The sequence below is a fragment of the Xiphophorus maculatus genome, chromosome 12, assembly GCF_002775205.1.
Source record: "Xiphophorus maculatus strain JP 163 A chromosome 12, X_maculatus-5.0-male, whole genome shotgun sequence".
Classification (NCBI taxonomy): domain Eukaryota; kingdom Metazoa; phylum Chordata; class Actinopteri; order Cyprinodontiformes; family Poeciliidae; genus Xiphophorus; species Xiphophorus maculatus.
In genome coordinates this window covers 20347223-20373247 of record NC_036454.1, presented here as the reverse complement: position 1 = coordinate 20373247, position 26025 = coordinate 20347223, and the positions used below count along the sequence as shown (strand labels likewise).

Genomic DNA, 26025 nt, shown 5'->3' with positions numbered 1-26025 from the left:
GTAGACCAAATAATATAGGAAGTAAAAAGTAATCCATCCAGATTTGATCCTTCACAGCTGCATATTTTCACAGCTGCTCCAACACTTACATTTTTCTTGTCTACATTCATGTATCGATGTCAATTAGTTCCCCCTCTTTAAATGAAATGTCCTCATTTCAAATGAAGTTGTTATATATTAAAAAAGAATAAAATAAATCATCTTACATTAACATACTGTTTACAATACGTGGTCAGGCTCCATTTGCATTAGTTACTCAGTAAATTAGAATATTATTAAAATATTCATTTTTATCAGTCACTCCATTTACTAACTAAAAGCGGTTATATAAATTAATTACAGACAGACATATTTTCTATTAGTCTTCTTTTAATTTGTTGATTACAGCCAATTAAAGCAAATCTGTATAATGTATGAGATACTTGTTTTACTGAAATACATGCTGTTTCAAATTCAGGTTAGTTTTTTTTTTCTTCAGGAAAAAGTATCAAAATTGTATAGTGAATGTAATATTGTTTCATTTTCACTTTATTTCTAGTAAGATTTATACAAAATAGTTTTGAATTTCTTTCCTATGTAAAGCAGGGAAATTTAAAGAGCGCTAGCAAATGTAAACTATTTTAACATTTTACACCTTAGTCATAATTCAACAAAATGGCTAAATGAGGATTCTTTATGGTATACAGTGTGACCATTTTATATATATATATATATATAAACAACACAACATTATTCAAGGATTTTAACTTTTTTGTGATTCCTCATCAAATAATATCCTAAACTAGGTTTCTTGACATTTTGTTGTCTTTACCAAAGTAATGACTTCAGCCGCGATGCTTGCGTGGCAAACCTGGAATACCATGGCCACAGTGAAACAACTGACATATCACTTTTTTTCCATTACACAGTGAGACGTTTTCTATCTCTGCGGTCTGAGTCTGAGTTGTGTTCTGTCAGAGTAAGTGCAGTTGACAGGGGAGCCTGGGCAACACCCTAAACCTCTGGCCTGAGACTTTGTTTTCCCTGGGCACCATAGCACTGTACTCCCTCAGGAGTACAGTGGGCTGCTATGGGCTGCTGTCTGTGGCTGTTTAACTCTACTCTCTCATGCCATACATTCGACATGAGCAGTGAAGACTTTCATCTAGGACTGAACTATCTCAGTTAGATTAATTTACCAAGTGCAAATACAAACAATATCTTCTTGAAATCTACATACACATTCAAAATAATGAAAAATATTTTGAAGAAGGGGACTGAAAGTTCAGACCAAATCTTATTTTGCTTGGTTTGTGATTAAATTTATGTGTCAGCTACTAGAAATATCATATTAAAACTTTCAAGCTATTACTTCTGTTTCCTAAACACTGAACTGAATAAGAAATAATAAGTTTCCGTATCCAAGGTAACTGACTTTGAAGATTCCTTTACAAATGAAAACTAATCTGCTTGCATGACTTTTGGCTTGTGAGAACATAGCTGCTCACATCAGTCAGGTTTGTTTTTAATTGCTTGAAATAAATATATTTTGCATGATTTTATCCCACATAATCATTCTTGAAATAATAAAATAGTTTTTTTTCATTCTTAAAGTTCACAAAAAAAAATCTACACATAATTTGCTGTAGACCCCAAGATCAAAGACTTAAGATATAAGATTTTTTATTTCTCACTATGTTTCTAGACAAACTAGATAACAAAATTGGAACAGAGTCCTCGATGATAAATAGATACGTGGATAAATAAGTCTTAATCAGTCCTTATGGTGCAGCAAATGGGTGTGAGTGTGTTTGCAGAGGGGATGGAAGGTGGACAGATGGATTTCACAGCTCCTGGGAAAAAGCTGTTCCTTAGCCATGTGGTTGTGCTCCCTATGTACCTGTACTGTTTCCCAGACGGCAGCAGTACAAACAGCTTCTGTCCTGGATGAATGGGATCAGCAGCAATACGACTGACCTTCCTTTGCAGTCTGGTTCAGGTTGGGTAACTGGCTCTCCACAATCCACTGGGCAGTTTTCACCATCCGGGCCTTTTCTTTTTGGCCTGGACTGTGTTCTGCCATACCTACAGTCATACCAAGGCAGAGGATGCTCTCAGTCATGGCTCTATGGAAGCTTTTGAGCAACTGAGAAGGAAGTCCAGCTCTTTTCAGTTTCTAGAGAAAGAAGAGTCTTTGTTGGGCCTTTCTCGTTAGAAGAGAGGTGTTCAGCGACCACCTCTTCCCAGGTTTGAGATGAGGTGGATGCTCAGGAATTTGACGTTGTCCATGCACTTAATGACTTCATTACCTCCCTGCGAGTCGTGATTGTTGGGTGCACTGTCCTCTGAGACTTCCTGTTCAGGGAGGTTGAGGTTTTGGTATCACCTGCAAACTTTAGAACCCTGTTAGAGGAGTGGATGGCTGCACAGTTGTGGGTGAACAGAGTAATTGTTGACTCTGTGGTGTCTTCTGTGACTTTATAGGTTTTTATGATATAAAAACACAAAATCATATATTTTATGATATAAAATGATACCTTATTGCTGAAATGTGCTATGCAAATAAACTTGATTGATTGATTGATTGATTGATTGATTGATTGATTGATTGATTGATTGATTGATTGATTGATTGATTGATTGATTGATTGATTGATTGATTGATTAAAAAGAAGAACAGTACTAACCACAAAGCCCTGTGGTATGCCTCTATTACGAACCATAGTGTATGCTGTTCAGTCCCCTATTTTCACCATCTGAGGTCCGTTATTGAGAAAGTCCCTGATTCAAAGGCACACTGATGATGAAAGTCTGAGGTTGTGGAGCTTTACCATCAGCTTCTCCTGGATGATGGTATTTAATGCTGAATTAAAGTTGACGAATATCATCCTGACATAAGTGTCAGGATGCTCCAGGTGTGTCAGGGCTGTGTGCAAAGCTAAGGAGACAGCATCCTCTGTGGACCGATTCCTTCTATAGGCAAACTGGTGCCTGTCCAGACCAGCAGGAAGGTTATACTTGATGTGTTTTAGGATAACCCTCTCAAAGCATTTTATAATGACTGGGGTTAGTAGTGAAGCTGGGCGGTAGTCATTTAAGATAACTTCAGAGTGAAGATATCTACATTGGCTTTGGCGGTAGTGCTTTTCACTGTATGTATTAATGCTTATTGAGGTATATTTGGTGTTTGAACTATTGAAATGGGCCGTTATAAGCATTTTTGAGAAGGGTTTCAAGTATTTGTGGATCTAAGCTATTCAAAGGTGATCCCTAAACCTAAAATCAGAGTATATTTGCCAGGTTAGGAAGCACAACCACTGTACTTTGTACACTGGATTTTAGGCCTATACAACATAAATCTCCTTTGTTCTCCTACAGTGGGAAAATTCAGGTGTAACAGCAGCATTGAGGCATCTAGGTTCACATAAAGATTAAAATAATATTAAAAATATTAAAAACAAAATTGTCCTTACTGCATTCTAAGGACTATAGGCTTTGATAATATGGCTATTATTGAATTGGTACAATGTGAACTACAGCTAAGCTGGTTTCAAACATCATCAGAAACCCATTCTTTTTGGGTTTAAAAGTTGCAACACCAGTCAGGGATTTACAGAGGAGTGAAAACACTCAAGGGACAGTAGGAGAAGGAAGATGACACTACTAAGATTTAACTGAATGATGCGATTGCACCATGTCAATGATTAATATTACTTAAAGCGTGAATGTTAATCAAGTGCTCATTTGTGATACTTTGAGTTTGGTCCAAACTGCTAGCTGAAGCCTTTGAAATGTTGCTAATCAAGAAGTCATTCTGTTCCCCACTTTTCTCTGCTTTTATGCTTTTGAATGGCTTTGACGTTTCTCCTAATTTGCAGATATGGGACTGACATTTCAATTGAACTGCCCACATTAAAGATGGCGCCTTTGGCCATAGTGATTCTCAGGATGAACATAAAGGAAGAGATGTGAGGATATCCTCTGTTACCATTCATGATATTACACAAAGAAAGCACCAAAGGGTTTATTGTTTCAATAACTTTCTTTACATATAATATTTATTTGCCACATCTAAAGGAGGAAAACATACTATATATCCCAATTTGCACTCAGTCCACAGGAAACTAAGTGAAGAGAAGGTGAAGGAGATTTATGTGGAAGTTAGGGCAAATACAGAGAAGAAAGAGAAAAGGAAATTGCTTCATTTTGTTACCATGGCCACCTGAAAATGCTTTCTTTCTTTCTCCTGTTCCAGAAAGAATGACCATACAGGGAACCTAAGCACAAAAGATGTGCTCTTCATAGGAGTGGCAGCTAATTTTCTTCAAAAATACAAAATTTGACAAAATATATGGAAATATATTTCCTTTCCATTTGAAAATATCTTTAACCTAATTTTACCTTGACATGGCTTGCATTATATAAATATTTGGAACTCTCAGCAGTAGTGACAGTTATCACAATTATGACCTTTACAATTATCCTTATGGAAAAATGTCATTCTGGTCTTACAGAAGGAACAGTGTAGGCTAAAAACCCGGCCATGCCACTAGTCATAATCCACCCTTCAAAAGAGCCAGATGGAAAGGGTAAGGTTTCACTTAAAATATTGTTTTTGGATGGAGGTGTGTAGCTCGCTCTCCTAGTCTCGAGCTCTCTCATGCTCCCTGTTCTTGTTTCAGTGTCTTCAAACCCTCCTTCTGCTCTGCTTCATCCATTCTTGTCACTGAAAACTGACCAAGCTCATCCAGATGAAGCACCCCAGGACCTTTTGGGTCAAAAATTCTTAATTTTCTGAGGACATGATGATAGGACCAGAAACCCTATTTATCCATATACATAGAATTCTTAGTTCTGCATTGAGGTTAGTACTTTTTCATCACTTGATGATGGACACTCAGTTTAGAGCCTTATAAGCAGGGGTCATAAATCAGCTATCTCACCTCGAGATGTCTGATAAACATGTAGCCCATAGGTCTGTGTCTGGACTGTGGGATAGAAAGGTATGTGCTTGGTGGTGATTGTGTGCTGCAGCCTCTCATCATTCTCTGAAGCTGAACACACACAGAGCGACCTTGTATGGAGAAGAGAGGTGGGCAGACATACTGAAGTCTGCCCAAACCATTCATTGTACTGTTTGGACACAATGAAAAAAAAAGGTTCTACTGTGATAAAAATTATTGAAACCTTATGGCATACCAAGCATTTTTTTTTTTTTTACCAACTTTCTATATTGATTTGTTTGGGATTTTTTTTTTATCTTTCAATTTCCATCTCTCAAAAACCATCTATTTTTTTCTGTCTTACAAACATACTCTAGGCCTTTTATTTGTTTTTCTGTTCTGTGTGTTTGATAATTAGTGTAACTTTAAAAGTAAACATTTTACTAGTTTTTGTGTTTTTAAATTCCAAAATGCAATATTTTATTAAAATTATATTTTAAGTTTCCACAAAAACTCAGTTTACCTGCAATCCATGTTGACTGCAGGTAATCGTCCAATGAGAGCTCAGCAGTATTATGTCGCTAGTACAATCATGTTACATTGCTGTAAATCTAATACACACAATACATAGATTTTACATAATACCTCTTCTTTATATGCAGAGTGCACACATTCAGGGTCAATTTAACAGTGATGCACACAGGAGTTGTGACACAATGGTGAGCAGAAAAAAACCTCTATAGGAATGCATGGTTTGCTAAATTTGTGTTCATTGTACAATCCAACTTTTAAGTGTCCCATAATCACCTCACATTGCAATTAATAAGAAGAGATGCTTTGTTATGGTGATATACCAAACACAAACCATAAAGAGTAAAAGTTTACTACCAGTGATCTCAACTAGGCCTGTTATTGTTCTGTGACTGGATTAGCCAGAGAGACTTGGGTGACAGAAAGTTGGTGGCAGTAAAAACAAAGAATAAGGACTATCAGCTTGACATGATTTTCACTTCTACACCCAATCTGGAACTGCATCCAGTCATTCTTATCCCTATATATATAAATATAGGTCCATACACAGTCTTTTTTATACTTTTATTGTGGTCCTTTTTGCATCAGCACAAAAATCCACCATGCATGAATATTAGTTTCATTACTGAGTTTAAGACATACTGAAAGGTCTGTGAAGTGTGTCTTTCAAATTATTGCAAGATATAATAAACTGATCAGCAACATCCCAATTCTCTCCTTATCTTTTTCAAAAAATTTCAGCCTGCAATATTTGCAGATATTATGTTTATCCCAATTCTGCTCCTGATCAGAACGTCAGTGAGAGGAATTGTCTTTAGTCTTTAAAATATTTCCATCCAGTCTTGACCCTTTACCAAAACACATCAGTTGTGTCACAGTCTTAGGATTTATCCTAAGCAGACCTAAATATACATGAATATAGTCAGAGGTAATTACACATAATCAGCATTGCTGATCATGAACATTTTTCACAAGGCTTTTTTTTTGTTTGGCTATTGCTGTTTGAAATGTTTGACTTTGTATTTCCCTTGACAATAATCCAAGACCTATGATACTTGGTTTTAAACCTCTGATCAGGCTCTGCTTGTGGCTTGAGGTACATGAGGTTTATCCTGACCTCCTATAAAACACCACAACCACCCTTAGTTCTTAGAAAATATTAAGCATTTGTGGTTATTTATAGCCTCTCCTTCAGTAGCAATGGAGTTGATGATGTTGCTGAATATGCTAGTGAATGTCATTGGAGATCATTTTTCAGGTCATCCTCCCAATCTTTGAAAGACAAATGAACTGGTAGTATTAAATTAAGGTCCAAAGGTTAAAGTTTCTATAATTTTATTATTATTATTATTATTATTATTATTATTATTATTATTATTATTATTATTATTATTATTATTATTATTATTATTATTATTATTATTATTATTTATCTCTTAAAGGCCATCTGATTTTGATAAAAGAACACACACAACCTATGCAAAGCACCAGGGTTTAAGGAAATAAGGGCGATACTATGGAGAAATTTACAATGAAACAGAAATGTTTCTCTCGACAAAAGGGTTTTGATGAATCACTTTCTTCTCTCAAATGTTAAAAGATTCAAACAGAGGTCCGTCATCTATGACATTACTCAATAACCATGCAGCTATGAGGTTTGATGTTTTTGCCCACTGAACTCTGTGCATCGTCACTCAGTCAGTTCAGTCAGCTGCTTCCTTAGAAGTCAGCCACTGACATCGAAACAACATGTTATCTTTCATATATGTTATTAGAGTTGATTCTCATCTGGCACAGATCTCTCATTTGATTTCAGGTTATCCATTGTTTTTCCTCAAAATGGATAACCACTACATACACAAGATTTCTGCTACTTTGTCTCATCAGCACACCAAATACCTCCTTTTTTAAGCCTAACAAGATTAAATAAACTGTGACCATCGATCCACTTCCCGCCCAATTCCTGTCCAAAAAATTACTCAATTCCTGTCCAGCATGAGGTCACAAAAATACCAGAAAGGGCAAACATTAACTGGCTAGTGCATGCTGCAGGAGTAAAGGTAGTAATGGTAATAGAAATTGGCCTAAAAAACTGATTAGTTTATTATCTTTGCCCAGAAACATGTAAGCAATACAAGTGGATCAATACAAACAAAATTCCACTGTCAAGTGTGAATACCGATCATCCTGTGGCCACTGCGTCATTCGCCCTCATTCTAGATCAACACTTTTGGATATTTTCTGGGAAAATACTAATCTATATTCTGCTCATCTTTCCTTAATATCATCAATCTCCACTTAAGACAGTCAACCTATTTAAGAGGGACATATGACATACTAATTTAGTTGTACTGTGTCATTATGTACAAGAGATTTTGGCAACAGATAACTTGAGCGTGACTGGAAATTATTTGATAAAATTACAATTACCTCTGTGCCACCCCCACAACAATTTTAGCTAACACACAAATGTGCACAGAAGATGTTGTGATTTAAGCCTGCTGATTCTTGCACTCTACTGAATGTGTCATTAGGATGGAAAAATGGCTTAAAGTCACTATGCCAGCAGCTTAGGGAAACCAAAGTTTTTCTTTGGAAGGAAACACGATTTTTATCTGGCAATAATGACAAAACAACATTTTCTGAGCATTATGGTGCTTAGAAAAAGCAGGAGTGTGGGCGGATTTTAGTCATGGATATACTCAGATAAATGAGCTTATAATTACTAAATTATAGGTGTATACCAGTGCACCTGGTATTTTGATATTTGTCAAGATGCTATCAATGCTCAGTAATTTCTTCCAGTGGTTAATTTATTTATGATTCACATAGAGTACACTGACTCCGGTTATGAAAGGGGCAGGATTATTTGTCACATCCAAATGTATTTATATTTATCCTGTTCTGGAGCGGGAACATCCTAGATCATCATATTTGACACAAATAAAATGTTTACTTTAATATTTACTCATATTCAAACAAGTTATTTTACTTATTATAGTAGAGCATCTATGTAGAATGCTTGCTCACAGGATGAAGAGATTTTCTGTAAGATACATGAAGCATGCATACTAATCTTTAGAATTAGGAGCTTTGTTTACAAAGTCGCACATGCAGGCATGAGTCTTTGCATGTGAAGGGACAAAGGTAGTCTTTTTTTGCCCATGTGAAGGTTGCAGGATTCTTGGGAGGGCACATATGCCAGTGCCGACAAGTGACACTGATCCGTCGGAAGGCTAAATTTATGCAAGACTGATAGGGGCAGGTGCACTTAGCTGGGACAGTGGCACAGGGTGGTCGGAAAGAAGCAGACCTGATTTCAGTCCAGGCAGAGATCGGGGGCAAACACACAACCCAAATAGGGGTTTCTTTTCAAAGCCAGCTGGTCTGGCTTTAATTCATGCAGGACATCGAACTTAAACTAATTTTTCTCTCTTTTTTTCTGTAATTATTTTTTTAACAGTCTTTATTGTTGTTTAGATTTTCAAACAGGTTTTCTCTACTTTTTTAAACATTTGGGCCTCAGCTGGTTCTGCAGGGTGTAACTTCCTGGGGAAGCAGAGAAAAGGCACGGGTGAGTTTTCACAGAACAATCTATTCCTTTCCTTTCCCCCCCATCTTGTCTGAATGTCATTCTGTCAGTGGAAAACCCTGTACCCTCCAGGATGTTAGGCCATACATGGCAGACCGGTTCAAAACATGTGTAACAGATTAAGCTGTGATTTTGATATTGGTTCAACTCTGTTCAAAAAGTTCTAAAATTTCTTTTGATGTTGTTCTGCTATTTTATTCCAAAACTAAAGTAGATTTTATCTCACCAGACTGACAGTTAAGAACAACAGTTGATTTCAACTAAGGTGGAAGCAATAATTTGGAGAAAGTTTCACTTATGAACTTTAGGCTACTTTCATATATGTAGTTTGTTTTGCAAATGACCACACAAAACAGAAGTCTCCAATCTCTTTTTGTTTTGTGCCAAATATATATTTTGCATAAGACTTTGAAAAGTTAGTGAGAGGAACAAAAACATTAATTCACTTAGAGTTTTGTTAGGTTTAAAACTGTTTCATTCTTCTTATTACACCAAACCATACCAAACCAATTTTGCCAACTCATACAAGTAGAACTCGCAGTATATCATTTTCTCATTTGTTTTCCTCATGGAGAACCACTAATTCCCAAAAATTTAGAACCTTAGAAACTTTGACCCAGTTTACGGGAACTGCTTAGCCCTCACATATTAGCTTTACCAGCTCTGAATTCCCTGGCTTTGATGGTCACCAGAGTTGAGGAAACGCGTTGTTTTCTTTCTCTGTAGGGTGGTGAATGCTCTCACACTGTTGCCTTTTTGCCTTTGAAAGTAACCTCATCCTGTCAGCTTGCTTTCAAGCTCTGCAACTGGTTTAATTCTTGTTTTTAGTTATTGATGTAGCAAGGTAGAAACTTGAGCAGGGTGCCAATTTATTTTTATTGGTAGCGGAAGAGTGATATAATGTGTGTATCCAATTATTATTAGTTGGTATGCTCACCAAGTGTAACTCGGTTAAATTCCTAAAGAAATTTGATGTTATATCTATTTTCTACTCACACTAATTTAATTGCAAAAAAGTGAATGTTTAAGCAGTTGTTTAATTTGCTGTTTCAGTTGATTGTATTATAGATGAAGTTAATCCAGATGCTTTGTGGTTACAATGTTTTCGTCATTGGAAAAAGTGTATTTCATTGAATTCAGTCAGTCATTCAATTTTAAACAAATGACAACTGTACCATGACTTATTGCACATATGGGAGCAGTTTTGATAGCAGTGGTATGGAAAGCATGGTGTTGTGATGCATTAATGGCTTACAGAAACAGTGAGTAATTTTGCTCACATTATGCCTTTTTTATTTGCTCTTCCCTTTGTTATTTAACTCTGGGAGATTTCCAGCAGCGTTATGTCCTCCTGTATGATAACTCCTTTTCCTTCTAGCCCCTCTGAGCGGAGCTGAGGCCAGAAAACAGTATGACGCTCCGCTGCCGCGATACATTGCTTGTGTGCTGGGGCCGCCTGAATCTACAAAACACAAGCGCTGGAGCTAGGCGGCTCTTTTGATCTGCGGCTAATCTCAATTGCCTGCTTCCCCTCTGATCATGTATGAATAAGAATGAGTCGAGGGTGATCCTGAAGGCACAAAGAGCTTTAGACGGTGCCGCTCGTCTGCCAAGCTCCACCATGTAGCACAAGCCGGAGCCCGTGGCCGCTATAGGCCCCACAATCGCACACATGAGCTGGGGATTCCTCATTTAGACACATTTATTCCTCTGCGCTCCCTTTTCTTCTCTGCGAGATGTTATCTGATGCTTGTGTGGGAGAAATTGTGTATCCACACCAAATGATCTTTAATTGTCCGTAGAATTGGCAGAGGTCAACAGCTGCAGGAAGAACATATGCCAAGTCATTGTGAGTAAAGGATTTTGAAACAGTGAAAACTAGAAACCTTTCTGTGGCACAGGGAAATAATAAAAGGAGGAAAGATAGATAGATGCTATGCCAGACAGATTTCTGAACACTGTTGTCCATTAAAAAAATGTTACTCAGTGCACAACGTCTACCTAATTACTAGTTTAATGTGGCTAGAACTTGTTTCTTTGGTTCTATAAACTGAGTCAGATTTGAATATTTTATAGGACAAAATAACATATACATGTACTGAAAACTCTTAAAAAATCTGAAGTAGTGCATATACGGCTAGCGCAAGGTAGCAGTTTTCAGTGTGGTTAAAACAAACTACATTTAATAGTTACCATGAAATAATATCACAAAACTGCCAGTTCTCCAGTTTTAGCAACAAGAGTCTAACCCCAAATTTACACTGCCTGCGTCTCTGCTCTGCCACGGAACAGACTCTGCAGTAAATGTGCACCCACTGTAGTCAATGAGAGCATTTACACTGCATCTGCATGGCAGCTTTGTGCTCATCTCCTCTGCAAAACCAACTATCAAAATTAGAACCAATCCTGTTTTTCATGGACGCAGAAGCAAATGCAGAGTCAATCTTCAAAGATCACATCACTCCAACAGAAAAAGCTGAGATGGATGCAGGGTAAATCTGCAGTTACAGTGCTCTTGTCCAGAGCTAGCCAAAGATATAATTGAGTTTGTGCCCTCCATGCTAGCAGGGGGCCCTCAAAAGCACTTTACTCCTTATAAAGAATACATATCCCATACCTTCACATTTGTAGTTGTGTTGATCATAAAACAGACTGCCTCCTATTCCCCATCCCCCAAGAAGGCGCAATATAGTGATGGTCTATTTTTGTTCTTACCAATTAAACTCTTACCAGTTAAACTGAACCATAGATTGGGTTAGTTTGAACTATTTCAACAGTTTTGAAATGCAAATGTTCAACCAGGTAAACTTAGATCTTAGCATTTACATGTTACATTATGACTGACCAACGTTAGAAACTAGGCACTCTGAAACTCCCACTGTCCCAAATTATATTAACCATATGCAGTCAGAGTGAGAGCATATCCAATCCATAGAAGGCAAACCCATACAATAAATAACCTTAAATTCTCCCTGCCAAATGTTGTACTTGGTAAAGAATGCAATGGAAACCAATGTTTCTTGGTCATTTGGCCAGTCAATAGGTAGGGAACTACATTATTGATAAAGTCTCAAAGCACAATATGAACAAGAGTGAGGGACAATGAACATCGTCAGTGACTAGTGTGTGTGCTAGAAAATTGGACTTTGAAACAAACTTCAATAGGATAATTATGCATCTTAACTCATCATCTATCTGTGCAAATATAATCTCGCTCCCATTTCTGCACTCCCTACACTTTGACATGTGCAGTTTTTTTTACACAACTTCAGGAAATTCTAGTGGGCACTCCTTGAACTGAGACCAAAAAAACAAAAGGAATGCCAGCATCTCCCCTTGCTAAGCACAATTAGAGAAAGGGCAGCAAGAACAATGAAATAACTGTGCCTGCTCCGGAGCGGCTCATACCGAATTATTTCCCAACCATTCAAAGTGGAGGAAAAATCATTAACAGAAAGTAAGTTTTTTTCTCTCTCTCAAAGCAATCTAGAGGAGACAAAAAGAGTGCTTAGCCCTTGATATATACAGACTGAAAGCATGACAGAAGATTTAGGAACAGAAAGAGAGGTTAGAGAAACAACAATGTCAGGGATTAGGATGAAAAAATCTCAAGTAAATTAAAATGAAAATAATTAGAATGCAGTATGAAGTATAATTTCAACAAGTATTTAATCTCTATTTAAAATGACTTGTTTTTAGAGATGATAATTCTGCTAAATTGCATTGCTAAAAAGCTGTTAATGCATGGTTTAAGTTACTGATTTATTTTTGCACGAGGGATACCTCCAAGTTAACACTAAACTGAGACGTTTCATTCTGTTTGAGAAGGGAGCAGACCTCCCCTACAGGCTGCACACTTAACTGCAGTGTGAGTGTGTATTTAATCTGTAGCAGATGGTTCCCCCATGGCACCTGTCATACAGTAGGCACATTAATACTATATATGAAATTAAAGAGCTGTGATTAGAAACCAGATCGATATGTAGTCACTCTTCAGGTGTTTAATGAAATATGAATTCCAATCTTTTTTTTTGTTCTGTTTTCTTCAAAATATCCAGATGTTAAGTGTTTATTTGATTGAAATTATAAAAATTAAGAGGAAAATTTCCTTCTGTTAGAGTCAAGTAAGAATGATGTTTTGGTGTGTGAATGTACAAACACGCATTCATATGATGGTGTGGAAAAAAAAGCAAAAAAATAAAATAAAAAGCAACAGGCCTGACCAACAGTTTACCCGGCAGAGCTTCATCTGAGGCTGTCTGCATGGTCACAGGACCAAAGAGCTGTTCTGATGTTGTAACTGGAGCCCCGGGCGCAACAAAAGCAGAGCTTGTTGTTGAGCTTGTGATTCATCCATAATGCAGAAAAGGTGTACAGACAGAACACTGTTTGTTAAATACAACACATGCAAATCCCATGTGACACAGCTTGGAGAGAGCCTACCTTGTGGCCATTGCAGTTTAGAAGTCCTCCTGACCTTGTTGTTATTGTGTTCAAGTTTATACTTGAACTCTTTACATGATCTGTCATCATTGGGTTTTATGACGTTTGGTGTAACTGTCTGTGATTTTGATGACAAAAATCAAACTAGAAAAAAATTTACTTTTCGGGGGAGTTGCTTTAGGGGTTCTTTTTTGCATAATCTAAGTAAGAAACACTTAAATTCTCTAAATGGGCTATTTTTAAGTTAAAGTTGTAATATATATTCATCATGGAGTAATGCATCTGTTTGGAAAGTAAGCATGGACTAGAATTAAGATAGTTAATGATTTGATGCCATTAAGATTTTCTGATTTCCTTTGATTAGGTCCTTTTAATGAGAAGCCAGAGAAACTGCAAGAGTATCCAGAGGTTTCCCAGATCCCAGACTTTAAGGAGCTTTAGGTCCTGTGGATCCGCCCTCTTTTTCTCATGTTGTTGTGCACTGGTGGTCAGCTGGCTGAATGAAGGCAACTTCTACACTTTTCTATTCCTTAGAAGGAAAACAGTTTACAAATTTTGAAAATGTTTAAATCATGGACAGTCATGGAGCTCTGGCTATCTCACTTTTTATGATATTATGTTACTGTTTTAAAACCGCACCTGGTAGCAGACGTGCAACATGTAATGCACTGGTGGTCAGCTGGCTGAATGAATCAGCTGCTGGCTCACTTCAGGCTGGCTACAGGAACAGAAAGCACAACTAAATAACCACCTACAATTAGCTAATTTCTTTCCCAATGTTACTGTATAAAGAGCAGAAAGGCAAAACTGTGTAATATTCTATGCAATTATCACCTCAGGACTGTAAATAAAATTAGCTGAAATGTATTCTACATTTTTAATAACGTATTTTTTTTTTTAGCAAGAATGTATGTTATGCATTTTTGTTTGTGGCAGTATTAAAAATGATGGTGTTTTTTTGCTCAAGGTTATCATGCTGTGAAAGTGTGACATACCTTGAGCTTTTTATGAAAATAGATAACAATCGGTTATTGTTATTTGTCCTGGAGTCATGGTAACAATTATGTCTAATTGTTTAGCAAAAAAATTACTTACTTTAATAATGCACGTTTGGTTAGGTAAATTATCTTGTGGTTAAAAAGAAAAAAAAAGAAAAAAATAACAAATACAACATAGCTGTATTGCTTCTTTGTTTTTGAATAAAAATTAATATAGAACATTAAATTCATAGTTGTTTTTAGATATAAATACCACATTGATAGAAAAATATCTCTGGCTTTTTTTTTAATAGGAAGAAAAAAGAAAATCAGTGGATCACAAATGTTGTTGTTTCGTACATTTAATATTAGCAAAGTGTGCTTCCATGACTTGAGTGAATCAAAATACATTTTTATCACCTTTCCTCCTCTAATTATAATATACAGTGGTAGAATTTCTAGCAGCATAATTACTGGTGATGTTACCCTCTGAGTTTTCTTATCAATCTTATTAATAAGGAGCTTGAAATCGTATTAAATACAAGGCTTTGCAAGCTAATAAAATTAGAAAAAGCAGAGAAAAGGAATTCTCTCTCCTCTGCAAAGTGTGACGTGACTCCTAAAGTGGGGATATCTCTCCAGATGTTTGGGTTGAGCATGTCCTGAATATGTATGCTAAATTTAACAGGATGGATAAAAGACAATTCAATCAAAAAGTGTTTCATCCTTGCACAAAATTAAGAACTACCTAATTAAATTGAAAATATTAAACCAAAAATGATACATTTTCATAAAGCTCAAGAATACAATTTTAGAATAAAATTTGTTTTACACATGCTTTTACACTGAATAATATGCAGACACTTGACTAAAAATATTATCTCTCCTCATGCCCCTCAGACGCATACAGTATATCTTCTAAAAGTAAGAAAGAAAGCATGCAACAATATTCAAACCCATGTGCAAAAGGGAAATCTATAGCTTCTCAGCTGAGCCTGTGAGGTAAAATGGCCTGCAGGTCTTTTTGTCCCCACCGTGAAGGCTTTGGTCGTCACATCATGTAGCATCAATCTACTGTCAAAACACCAAACGTCTCCAAAATTCATTAGGGAAACAAGCGCAGGAAACAGCGACTGAAACCTGTAAATACCAAGTAAAGCTGGGAGCATCCTCAGACATATCCGACATACAACAAATACTCCGCTCGTCTCCCAGAGCCTCTGTGATAGCCGGCTAATTCTCAGGAGCGGCGAGGCAGAGTGCTTGACAACATCATCGACTGTGACAGGCAGATTGTATTTTCACGTGAGCGTGATCGACAACAGATTGCACTGAGCCCGGGCTGTTCCTGTTTGCCCTGGAAATGTGTTTGTGTTTATCTTTTGCTTGAAGAGAGGCATTCCTATCCCTGTCTCCTCCTCCCTCTCTCCCTGTTTCTCTGTTACCAAAAACACGCATTTTTAGATGAACCACTCCGCGTCTGTTTGAGTGTGTGTGTCAGAGCATCTGTGTGTGACACAGGCTGTAAAGTGACTGCCAGGAGAGGCTTAAGAAACAATCCAAGCAAGATCAATATCAGCAAACCGCACTTATGTGTCTGACTTAACATCCAGTTGCAGTTTCCCCTGTTCTCTTTACATGCCAAACCTCACAGTAAACTACATTTAGCTGATGGCCTGAGGAGTGCGTGTACATGCTGTGACATATTGTAATTGCATAATTGTGTTGGCAAACTGTAAAACAAATTTTATTTTCCCCCATCGGGCTTTGATGCGACTGTCAAACCCACACTTGAACACACTCTCGCACTCCCTCCTCTGTATGTTAAGCGCAGCCTTATAGGAGTAGGAGGGAAGGAAGATCTGGGCCAAGAAAGTTTCAGGTGGAAAAAAACTATTAAAAATAGTTTGACATAGTATATAAAATTCAAAGGGATAATTCAGAACTTTTTAGGGAAGGTTTTGTTAACAAATTATAAGGAGTTAATATCTCACCTGGAGTAGATACCTCTCTAATTGTCGTCATTTCATATGAATCCTGATTATATGGACAAGGAGGCAAAAGCCTACACAGAGTAAGAGAGGGGCCAGGACCAGTGCAAACTTCTTAAAACAGCTCTTGAACCAGCTTCAATCTTAAAAACGTCATGGTGGTTTATGCAAATGCTATCTCATTAACTTGTAAACTATTGTCATCTTCGAATTGCTTACTGACACGAGAAATGGAGTCGGGAGTCTGTATGCTACCATTGATCCTTCTTTGTGAAACAGTTACTAGCAACTGAACAAATAAAGATTCCCCCCAAACCCCTGAGAGTAACTACTTGACTGAAAGGCAACATAGTATAAAAATCAATAAAATATCTCTGAGTTAATCTGCTATTTCATCTTGATCCTGCACTGCTTTACTTTTGTATCAGACTCATCAGAAATGTTTTGAATGTCCCCTTTTAGTATGTGTTTCACAAAGGAAATCAATGGTGGTAGAATGCCTTCAACCTCCATTGCTAATGTAAATAATCATTGGCTTATCTGTAAATAACTGCTCAATGCAAATCAAATGTGACAACCGGTAAATTTTTCAGAAAAAAAAGCATTTGCATAAACCACAATGACATTTTTGAGATTAAACTTGATTCTACACATTAAATATTTAATTGGTTTTGGCTCCTGTTGGGCAGGCTGATAACTTCTAACTAATCTTGATGTGTGCTATTTCAAGATGTCAAAAGAATTATTGACTGCAGGATTGATTTTAAGTGCTTATAACTATTATACACAATCTCACTTAAAAAATAAAATGTAACTATCGCTTTAATCCACAACTGTTTGTAACCACATATGTGTCACAGGTTTTATAGATATCTCAGCTTAGTAGCAAAAGTGATACACATTGAAATACACAGTACAATAAGATTTTGATTTGGTCATGGATCTACAGTGTTCTTGAATATTAAATATGCAGTGGGACTTCCCTGCTTTGGATTAAGAGTAAGAGCACTGATAAAGCTGGATGTATGCCTTCATTGTAGTTTTACAGTTATGTGCCCCTATATGAATATGCATGAGCTAACGATCACATTGTTTTAATGATTTTACACCATTCAAATGTATTCAATCCATAGCCTCCAATTTATTCAGATGCCTGCATTATACATACATACACACACACACACACCCACCCACATATTTCAAGAGAAAAATATTTTAAAGTATATTCACAGATTCACTGGAAGGTTCCTACTTCCTCTCGTCATGTCTCTGCACTTTGTTTCTCTTTCCAGGTGCCATTAAATGACAACCTCAAGCATTGCAGTGCAGAAAGGACCTCTCCAATGAGCTGCTGGCAGACAGTGTAGAGAGCAAGACAGAAGACGAAGGAACGCTGAATGTGGTATAACCAAAAAAAAAACAAACACCTATGCATGTTGATGTATCCCTTAGCGTGTCTACGCACAGTCGAAACAGAGGTCTGAAGGGGGAGAAAAAGTGTCTGCAGAGGTTGTAAAAACTGTGTACTCATTGTTTCACTTGCTATTGATATCTGACATGTTCACATTATGAACTCAGGGTGTCTAACAGACTACTCCTTATTGATTATCATGGAGGACCAGGGTCCAGAGGAAATGCTATTAAAGATTAAAGGGTCATGTGATGTGAAGGTGGCACACAGAGTTATCAGACACCAGCGGCTTCAGTTACATGCTGTAATGTCCATCCGTCAAACATATTAGCCAGCTTGATTTATTTATTAACCCTTGTTCCCCACATTTCCTAACTTGAATAACTACGTGGCAAGATTGCAGCTTACACTCCACAGAAAGGCAAAGAGGGACTCATATTTTGTGCATTAGGCTTATGGGAAGGACTTTTGGTGTTTGGTGTAGATTTCAGAGTATGAATTGATACAGCAAAAATACAATACTAAACTCAAGTGATAGCAGGGTATCTCAGATATATTTTACAGGAGACATTACACACTGAACCAGCAACTGCAAATATAGTGAATATTCGTAATATAAACATGGCTACTGTGTGTGTGGGGGGGCAGCATAAAAACTTGTAGTCTGCTTATGGTCATCTCCAGTTGTTAGGAAGTGGACAACCCCCTTTTTTGTTCACAGAATACGCCTTGTAATATATTATTGCTGAACACTGCAGTTGACAAACAATGATGAAGGCTAAACTCAGACTGGATTGCCTTGGATGAGCTCTAGTTCAACATCTATACCTAGACTGGACAAGGCTACACTGAATAATTCTATACAGGACCAACAGTGTTTGTTTTTGGTGTTATGAAAATCTAAAATCAGGACATGTGTGAAAAACACAGCACAATACATGTTCTTGTCAAACATCACCAGAAACTTTAACTGTATTGTGTCATGATGTACGCTATTTTTTTTAAAATGCAGTTTGGATTTGTAAAGCCTATATGTGGCAATAAACAAAAATTGACATTCTTACCCAAACATATGATCAAAATCTATTATTGTTTCCTCTCATATACAATCACTACTGAATGAGAATAATAAAACTATTTAACAAATTCTATGGGATACATATTTCTGCACAAAGCCACTGCACTGTCTGTCTTATCTCAAGTGGCGAACTTACTGTTCTAATTGACACTAATAGAGTGGATGTTTGGAAATCATTTGGCTGGATGGATAAAGAGTTGCTTACTTACTGTCTGCTGTGAAGGTTTATCTGTATGAAATAGCTAAGACTTGGATATATGGAACGAAAACCTGAGAATGTATGTAATGTTTCTATATCCAAAGAGAATAATTTTCCTTAAGATATACCAGAGGATTTGACTTTTCAGTCTCTGTGTTAAACGCCAAATCATTTAGTACAATACTTTACTTTTCTTCTGAAGTCCCAGAAAGAGATGGTTTTTTCCCCCCTGCACTAACAAAACCAGTTGTTTGAATTGGCAAATATTGTCTTTGGGTAGATTTTCATCAGCATTTTAGGGCTCAAGTTATGTAAGTTTGCCAATAAAGTTGTCAAACTTCAATTTTTGAAATGTACATGCTCAAAAATTCTAACATTTATTGAGATTAATATATTCATCTTGTTTGTTCAGGCATTATAACTGTTGCCTAACTAGTAAAAACACATTATTGAAATGCTGTAAGCTTAGACAATCTGTTCTTAAGAGAAGAGATGTACATGTTTTTTTTGGAAACCAATGCATAAGTTAGGCAACAACTATTTCCAGGTTGAAGTTGGTTGGACTACAATTTTGACTTCAAAATTAGTGCCATCACTAAACTAGCCGGACACCCAATTAAGTTCTTGTTCCAACAAAGAGCCTATCTAAACCATTATTGAACATTGCATTTATAAACAAACACACTTGATTAAAGTGTCTGGTGATTTCCATTGGTAACGTTTAATGCCCTCTGAAACTTATTTTTTACAGTGCATAATAAATGCGAATTTGGCTAAACCGACGTCTGCATACAAATAAAACATGTAAGAAGGATTTATCATCAAAACTAAGTACTTACTTCAGATGGATCTATTGATATTATTAATGAATGTTACTGGATTTACAAAGTTATGTTTTGTTTAAGTTTAAATAACAGCTAATATCATTATAAACACACTTTTACAGTATTCTTTTAATTTAATAGGCATATAAAAGTCCAGAAACCTTTTTTTTTTTTTTTTTTTTGCTGTTTAGCAAATTATGGTTGATTTCCGATGAAAGGGGTAAAAAAAACCAACTAAGTTTCCCACAATGAGCACTACAACTTCGGCGGCTTTTTAAAAATAGACTGCAGACGCGCTCTCTGTTGGTTCATTAGTTAAATAGACATGAGCCCATCATCTTCCTTTAGTGGTCCTCTCGGAGCAGTTAATCGTGTGTCCACTCTGTCTGGACTGCCGTGATAATAAAGAATTAAGAAACCATGCCTCGTTCATTAAAGTAGTGTGGGGAAATGTGAGACCGCCCCCTTTCAGGAGTCAAAAAAAGGAGAAGGGGGGGAATGATTATTGCTTCTCGCACAGGGTGGGAGAGTAGAAAGGTTTCAGGCAAACATTCGGTCTGGATTTGAGGGAAAGACAGAAACAGCGCTCTCAACACCAGTGTCAGGCTCCCAGACATCCCGCACTCCACTGGCACCTCCCTCCACCTCTAACACCGAGTCCCGCTCCTCTCACCGGCACCTCTTGGAGGGAACAGGCGAAGCGTCCTCACCGCCTCCAGAGAAGATACTGTCCGATCACAGAGAGGGTGGGGGGAGACGCACACACAGAGCACAGAGTAAGAGTGAGAGAGAGAGAGAGAGAGAGAGAGCGAACGAGAGAGAGAGAGACAGAGAGAGAGAGAGAGTAGTTTGGTTTGATATTATACAGACTCCTACCACGTACTGTACGTTACTTTTTTTTCTTACCCGGCGCCGTCTTCTGCTAAGTTGCGCTCCTGGATTTTAAGTGCGTCTCAGCGAACTCCGTCCCCCCCCGTCAGGCAGCGGCTTCACTCTTCCTGTCAAACAGCCGGGCCAAACAACCGGCGGACCCGCTTGTTGTTTCTTTCATCCCGAAGAAGATTTCATACCAAACAAAAGTAAGTACCCGCCGCGTTAACACTTGGCACTCACTCACCCAAGAGTGCAGCGTCATTTACATATAGAGATCTTTATTTCTAAGGGGAAAGTTAGCGGCTCTATTTTGACGCGCGCAGCTCGTCAACAAAGTACATTAACTGCGCGTATCGATTTGTTGTGACCTCCGCCGGTGTCAACTCTGTACTATCATTACAAGGTGACATCAAATAGCTGGTTATGCTCTATTAGAAAGAGGCCAAATGAGTTTCATTTCATGTCATTGTTAATGTTACTGTTGTGTTGACCTTGTTCAGCTTTGTCGAGTCCACATACACAAAGCCACATAAAGTGAAATGAAGCGCGCTCCTAAAAATATTATACACAACTATATAATATATATAACAGTTCTATAGGCGTAGATGGAATATATATATATATATATATATATATATATATATATATAACAAAATATTAAATAAACTTTTAGACCAAGTGGAAAAATTGGCAAGTAGGCTTGAAATTTTCAGCGTATTGTGCATATTTCTATCTTTTTATACACATGCAAGCATGCCATGCCACAATTCATGGATTAAAGTGCAAATATGATATAGCTAGAAACTCTCCTTAAATTATTTTATTACAACAAAAGGATTTTCATATTGCAGCAGGACACAGTTTGATAGACTTACTTGGGTGTTAATTTATGCAGAGCCACACAGAACAGTTTTGTAAATCAGTCCTTTTGGAGAGTGTTACTGATGTTCAGGCTGAGCTAACAATTCATTTTCTGTGACTTTGTGATTGAGACTGACTTACTGTAACCACTACAAGGAGTGTGATATATTTACAAGGTGAGCACAGTTGAGTCTCCTGTGGCACAACTGAACCTGTTGCAGTGAGAGGATTAATAAGGACAATATAATTAACTTGTACCAACTTTCACAGGTTGCCACCTCAGAGTTGCATTAAACCCCCTGCACTGTTTGTTTCATTTTAGAAGTGTACGGGCTCCATACAGAAATATCTTAAGCTACGTTTAAATCTAAGACTGTGAGGAAAGTTGATATCTAAGTACATTTTCTTATATTTTAACGTTGTGAGAAAAATGTGAGGAAATACGGTGGGAATTTTACCTGCAATTTTATGCTCAATATAATTTAGTAAATACTTAAAGTAAAAGAAAACAGTTTTTCAAAAAAAATATTTTACAGAAGTTTAGAATTTTTTTTACTCTGACAAACTTATAGAAATGTAAAACATCACCCTTGAAAGGAAATATCCTAAGTCGACAAATTTTGCAGCATGTCGGAACGGCTTATTGGTTCTGTGTAATGCGCACTACATACCTTCAGTCAGTGCACAGTTGTTTCTTGCCGTGAATTCAAAAACTGAAGAAGCACTTACTCTCTGTTTAAAGTATCCTGCATCTAAGAGACATTATTTTAAAAGGTCAGCTTAAATTGCTATTTTTTAAAATTTTGTCCCACCAAAGTTTGTCATCTCTTTTAGTGAATTGTAATTTTATCAAAAATATACACTCTTTAGTCACAAAGATCTTACACGTGGCCTTCCCTCCCCTGACCATTGTCAATGAAGCTGTTCTGTGTGGCCTCTCTGGCCTGTTGCTCTCTTGGGATTAAGCGTTAGGTTAATCCGCTCAGAGGAAGGTGAGCACTCGCATGTGGACCTACGATTACACACAGAGGACTCCTGTCATCCAAGCTCTGTAATCTCAGAGACCCTTCACACACACACACACCTCCCCACACGCAGACGTCTGCTGCGAACAAGCACGCGCGAGTGCAAAGACGAAACCAGGTTCCCTGTCTGTCCTTCCCTTACACACACAGACACACACACGCGCGCTCGCCCTTTTTTGCATCAGAGGACGCATCGACACCCACACTATCTGGCCTGCGCTGCAGTTGCTTCTCCTGTTTAGCTTAAGTCCTTCCACCTCTTGACAAATCATTTGGGATTTTGAATGCCGATTCACAAAACCAACAGTGACAATACACTCTTACCCTTCTCACAGAGAGGGATTAGAAGGTCACGTGTCCCTCTGATTGGCTGGGGCATTGAGCCGATTGTTAGGGCACTTTGCTGTACACCAGGGGCTCAGCGGAGCTTTAGTTAAGTGATGGGAAGGGACACTTTGTATTTTCAGCTTTTGAAAGGTTTTGCCATGTGTTTAAAAAAAAAAAGAAAATACTTTGGCAAAATCTGCAGTGACCAGACAGATCTTCATTAGTTTAATTTGCTGCCTATGAAAAGTGAAATATAACGAGAAAGTTAACTTGTGACTACTGTAACATGTTAGCCATTTTTAGAAGAAGCCCCACTATGTGTACTGCTCTGAGCAGAGACATTCAGTATAGCACAAAAGGCTCAGTTCAAGATTCCCTCATCATGGAAAACCAGATCTGTGAAAACATTCTTAATGAAAACATCAAATGTATTTATGTTAAAGCAAATAGTTTAATAGCGCCCTTTTTGGTGTGCTTCAAAGTTTTTTTTTTCACTAATGGTTTCAAATATTTTGGAAGGAGTTTGCACAGTTTGCACAGTTAAACATTCATTTGCAGATTGCCGGCTGGCAAGATCTAGAGGGAGATATTGAGAAACTGTAATTGGACTTCATGCCCTATGGCTCAAATGAAAAGGTAATATGAGAGTCAATTGTGGAGAATTATATTTACTCTAGATCATGAGAAAAATACCTGAAACAACTGAGAGTTGTCTCTTCTGTGTACATTTCCCTCTCTCCCCCTCTTTCTTTTTTTATATATTTATATATATATATATATATATATATATATATATATATATATATATATATATATACATATATATCTTGAATTCAATTTCGAATGAAAGTCTTTAATTTTTGTTTGTTAGCAACCATATGTGTGTTTTTTTCTCGTCATATGCTCAAGACACGGTTCTTCTTCTGCAGTTTCCATTTGTTTTTGTATTGTTTTATAATTGCTCGGAAAAGTGTCCGGCTGAACTTCAGCATGTGTTTATTTGTTAATTTTCAACACACTCTCCTCTCCTTGTCTCTAATGTTGAGAATATTCAAAATCTCTCTCCACATGGAGCTTTGCCTTACACAAACCTAGTCGTCGTTTCTTCATAGAAGCCTAAAATCACTCCACACAAAAAGAACTTAAGGAAGTGTCAGTAATCTAAATAAACAATTCACTTCTTGGATGTGTTGAATGCATACATTTGAATATGTCCTGGTTTTTGCATAATAATTCAAAACATTCTTCCATCTCTATCTAGTAATTAGCAGTGACGTTCAGCAACTTTCTCTGTATGTTGTAAGTGGATGGATGGGGTGTGGGTAGTGGGGGTGTATGGGTGTGTTCGCTGGGGTGTTAAAGATCACAGAGGAATATATCAGCCTTTGATGTTTAATTGTATTGTAAAACACACTTTAGAATATTTCTGCATAAAGTAGACTTCTGGCTGTGCTGTGCTTTGTGTTCTGTTGTTCTGTGTGTTTGTCTGTCTGTATGTGTATATGGGTGTCTGCGCAAGCGCGTGTTCGACTTTGCGTCTTGTCTCCGCGTGTTCATGCATCAGAATGCTTGTGCCTTTTTTTTTCTGTCTTAGTTTTGCGAGGTTGTTGTTGGTGTATATTCAAATCAAAAAGCCTGTTGTTGTTTTTTCTTTCTCCCCTTTCTTCTCACACTGAAGAGAAAATGATTTGATGTCTGGGATGATGGAGCAGTCTGGAAAACAGTGTCAATGCGAGGGGCTGATAAGGCAGACTGAGAAGACTGATGCTGATGAAAACAGACAAACAGACGCGTTTGAGGTTAGTTAGGAGTTGAGCAACAAAAGCTTCGGCCTCCGCTCAGGTGCACTTCGTGAAAGAGCGACGCTTTCGTGATGTCATCCTTAGCACCCCGATCTAGATGAACAGGACGTCCTGCCTTCTTCATCCTGTTTCCTGTTTCCTGCCTGCACTGTTGGTCATTATTACAGCAGCTGCCTGCTGGGTGGTCTGCGCTCGGCAGTGCTGACCACACAATCATATCATCAGCTGCAGCCCACCTAACGAGACGCTCGAGACACCTCACCATACTTGAGGCCAGCTCCCTGAAATATTTGGACAGTGAGAATCTTGGGAGGTAAAAATCAAAATTAGTGGGAGTGAATGATAAGTTAAAGAGAAACATTTAGACTAAAGCAGAGGTAGAGTTTCTTTGTTTAAACACATCATACTGAAAGCCTCGATATCTATACTCAAATGATAAAGTCAAATGTAAATAAGAACAAAATTGTTTATACATTAGTTCAAATGATTCTTGAGCATGAAAATCCTACAGTTTTCTGTTGGGAACAATTTTATCGATTGCACCGATAAGTCATTTTCTGTCAGTTATTGATTTACGGGTTTTGATTCCAGTTTTTTAAGAATGACAACGGATTAAAGAAAATAAAATGTACGGCAGGATGTTTTTTTTGTTGCTATAGTAGTTTTGAGTCCAACCGATCATGAATAAATAACCAATCTTTATCTTGTTTTTCCTAAGCAAAAATGCATGAAAGTACATGCGGTTGGTTCATATGGTAGAAAAAGAATTTCTCATTATCTGCCCTTCAGCTCTCTGTTTGCAGCCGTTTAGTTATGGTCCGATATGAAATTCTTATGGCAAGCTAAACTTGTCTAATAATACCCTAGTTAATTAATAAATTTAAAAGAAGCCTAATGGAGAGAATATTTTAAAGAAAGAAGAGCAACAGTTATTCTTACTTTTGCTAAAATTATATCTTATTAACAGTGATGGGTGGCACCAGTTTCCATACCATATATTAAATATTTAATGACCCCCAAAAATTGGAAAGCAAAGGAAAAGCATAGAAGTCATCTTTCAGCCAGCTAACCAACAGTGCAAAGTAGCAGGTTATGGAGGAATAGAGTCGTGTTAGTCATTGAAGAAAAAAAGGTCTTTGGGATCTGATTGAGTGGACTTCAACCGGCAG

At 37.4% G+C, this 26025-nt stretch overlaps 1 protein-coding gene across 6 annotated transcripts in view; it reads left to right on the top strand.

Moving 5' to 3' along the window:
• The first annotated feature begins 8759 nt into the window (after positions 1–8759).
• Positions 8760–26025, top strand: part of mef2c (myocyte enhancer factor 2C) — an 82564-nt gene continuing 65298 nt past the window's right edge. For 2 of the 6 annotated variants that reach the window (XM_023343748.1, XM_023343747.1), the window contains exons 1-2: positions 8760–9027; positions 17749–17858. The gene's annotated coding sequence lies outside the window, so the exon portion shown is untranslated. Of the gene's footprint in view, positions 9028–17748; positions 17859–20464; positions 21048–26025 lie in introns of those variants that run through there. The other 4 variants (XM_023343745.1, XM_023343743.1, XM_023343749.1 and 1 more) reach the window with 3 other exon arrangements.